This window comes from Gymnodraco acuticeps, unplaced genomic scaffold (assembly GCF_902827175.1).
Source record: "Gymnodraco acuticeps unplaced genomic scaffold, fGymAcu1.1, whole genome shotgun sequence".
Taxonomy (NCBI): Eukaryota; Metazoa; Chordata; class Actinopteri; order Perciformes; family Bathydraconidae; genus Gymnodraco; species Gymnodraco acuticeps.
In genome coordinates, this window is record NW_022989768.1 from 3,941,851 (window position 1) to 3,945,068 (window position 3,218).

Sequence of the window (3,218 nt, forward strand, 5' to 3'; positions counted from 1 at the left end):
TTTGCCGTACTTAGTGCCCAGCACTTAGTGCCAACCCTTAGTGCTAGCACTTAATACCCCCATGTAACTAAGTACAGATCGCGTTCACACCGGAATAAGTTCCCTGAGGGAAGATTACGCAAATGAAGCCGCTGACGTCACTTCTTCTTCTTCTGCTTTGCGTTTACTGGCAGGCCGCAGGCCGCAAACCACTTCACGGCCTTCCGAGTAAATCGCCAGAACGCCGACACCTCCACATCACTCTTTTTTTTGTGTTGCCATAAGTTATTCTCTCTCCGTTGGTGCGCGGGGCTAATGCTATTAATGCTAATGCCAGCAAATACAATGGCGGCTTCACAACACTTTTCAGAGTTATACGGGGCGTGGTTTGCAATTCGCCCAGCCAATGGGGGGGGGGGGGGCACTAAAAATGGGGGTAAAAGTTCTCGGAACTAAGTTCTCTTTTTTGGTGTGACCGCAAAATTCCAGGCACTAACAGAACTAAACGGGAAAAGTACGGGTAAAAGTACTCCGGTGTGAACGTGCCTATTGTGTGTTTTTTAACCAAATATCTCTCAGAGGGGCGTGGGGAGTGGCTCCTTATTTTCATCTAAAGTAACAGACAGAGAATCAGCACTTTTGAAACAAGGCTGAAACAGAGGGGTTTATGGGATGCTACAATGCATGATCTGTTTGGTATTTGGAGCCAAACACTTCAGAGACATGTTTTGTATATATCCGAGACCTATAATATATTGATGAAAAACAGTATAATAGGAGACCTTTAAAAAAAGTCAATCTATCCTTCAAATGAGTGTTACTGTAGTTTGTAAATGTGTTAGTATTTTAGTAATATTACTTTACTTAAATGAACAATCAGTTAGGGTTAAGCATTTAGAGCAGTGTTCATTTAAACACTTGAGTTCATTCAATGGTTTCTAAAAAGGTCCTAATAGTGTTTATGCTGGCTCACTGTCACACTGACATCACTTAAGGCTAAGCCATTGTTCAAGTTTTTTGGCATGATATCTGCTTTAATATGGATTTTCTTTTGGTGAATATTAATTAAATAAATACATATTAAAAATGGTAGAAATGATGGTCAAATCTACAAAAACACCAGTAGAAATAAAGAAATCACTGTTTTAACACTTGAGTCAACATAAGATTTGCTCATCAGTGGAGTTTAATAACTATTTATTGTTAATATTTACTAATCTTTACATTGTGTTATTTAATTGGGTTTAATGTTTAAGTCAGTGGCAATGCTTAGTTAGCATTTGGTGTGGCTGTCAATCATTTTAAAAGCCCTACATAGACTCACCAACCCACACAAGTGTTTCCACTTATGTTGCCTAATTGAACTTCCTCTCAGGGCTGTGGGCTTGTACCAACTGTGCTTGATTGACACCTCCCTAACCCTTGTTTCGCGCCTATACAAATGTAATTCTTGCTATCACATGAAGTCTGGTGACATCTCCCAACATTCATCTGACTAAAACGATAATTAGCCAGTAAAGGTTTTATTACGTTTCAATTCAAGCGACCAAACACAGTAAAATAAATGGATAACACGACAGGAATTACAATGGGCATATCGTTTAGTCATTCCAGGTCAGTGGTCATGATATGAAGTGAAGTATTGAGGATTTACGGTTCATACAACATCCAACAACATGTTTTATGTTGCCCTCACATGTATGGCAATACAGGATATTGAGTATATATGAATCTGCGAGTGTGTACGCTGCACTGACAGGGATAATGGTAAATACTCTTCCCTTCCCCACTGTCTCTTTTCCTCTGGGTGAACGGTATTGAAAATGTATGTTATGGGTCTTGAGTGCTGAGTGCACTTGTAGGTTTCACAAGAACATCAAAACACAATCAAGTTGTGTGGATCCCTGAGGCTCCAGGCTGGGAGTTAGCACTTAGGGGAAGAGAGGATTAAGGGAAAGAGAAAGAAGGACTTCAGACATAAGGAGTGGAGCAGAGGAAGAACATGCAGCTGGAAAATATGCATAGAAAGGTTGGGCTTAATTAACGTTCCATTATTTAGTACTGCTGAAACCAGCTGAAAATATGTTTTAATACAAACCAGCTCGCATGATATTGCATTGTAAATATCAATTTTGATATGAAGCAAAGTTTATGAGTTATTGATTCCCTCATACATTTATTCAGTAGTTGTTCCCTCCTCTGTTGTTAAGTACTAAGTTCACTGAATCGTTAAAAAGCCAGAAACACCTTAAATTAAAAGTGTCACAATTCACTAATGAGCACAGTGAACTCTGACAGACAGAGAGGGCGAGGAATGAGAAATTAAAAGTGTGTCTTTTTACACGGCCAAGAAATCCTGCTTCATTTGCTCACCTTACAGCCTGAGGGGGAGGATTGGTAATTGAGCTATCACTCCAGGAAAGAGAGGAAGATGAATAGACATTAGTCAAGAGAGAAGTGGAGAGAATAATAAGGGACATAAGACAGATTCATAGAGAGATTAGAGCAAAGAAAGCATATCTCCTTTGAAGTTTGCAACTATATTTGTATTAGAAAACAACCTTTTAAGGAACCATAATGATCAAAATGACCGATTCATGATTTGTTATGTATTATTGTGGAATGAAGCTGAGGTCAAGCAATAATCCCTTAGTCAATAGGTAAGATTGTGTTCTTGGTAAAATAACAAAGATGCCATAGTGAGGTAGGGTTAATCTGTTGATAGTTTTGTGTAGGTAAATCGTTGAGATTCAGATGTCGAAGTTGTAAATAGTTAGGTTTAGAGTTAGATTAGACATGGTTGAGTGTTTCAAATACTGTGCATTTAGGAGTTAAAAACATTATCGTGAATACATTCTGTCTCTGCCCAATACTACTATTGACCCGGCTAAAATAACTGGATGGCCTACCTGCCTGTCAGCCTTCCATCTGTGCACAAACTTATCTCGTGCCCTCATTGGTCATGTGCGCGTGCGTTAGAGGAGGGGCTCTGTAAGGAAGTGGCAGATTTGTTCCGGCTGTGTATTTTCAAATTCTAGCGCACTCGAGCTGGTTTCTCCAAAATTACCTACCCCACCTTTAACTGATGAAAGAATGTGTGTTTATTATTTTAATAATATCAGTTAAAATATTCCAACTGCAAAGAAACGTGAATGTCAAAGCCTTGGAGGCAAAAAACATAGGTCAAAGTGTGAAATAGGATCTGTAAAAATGCTCTCTCTTCTGGTTCATGCTTCTTT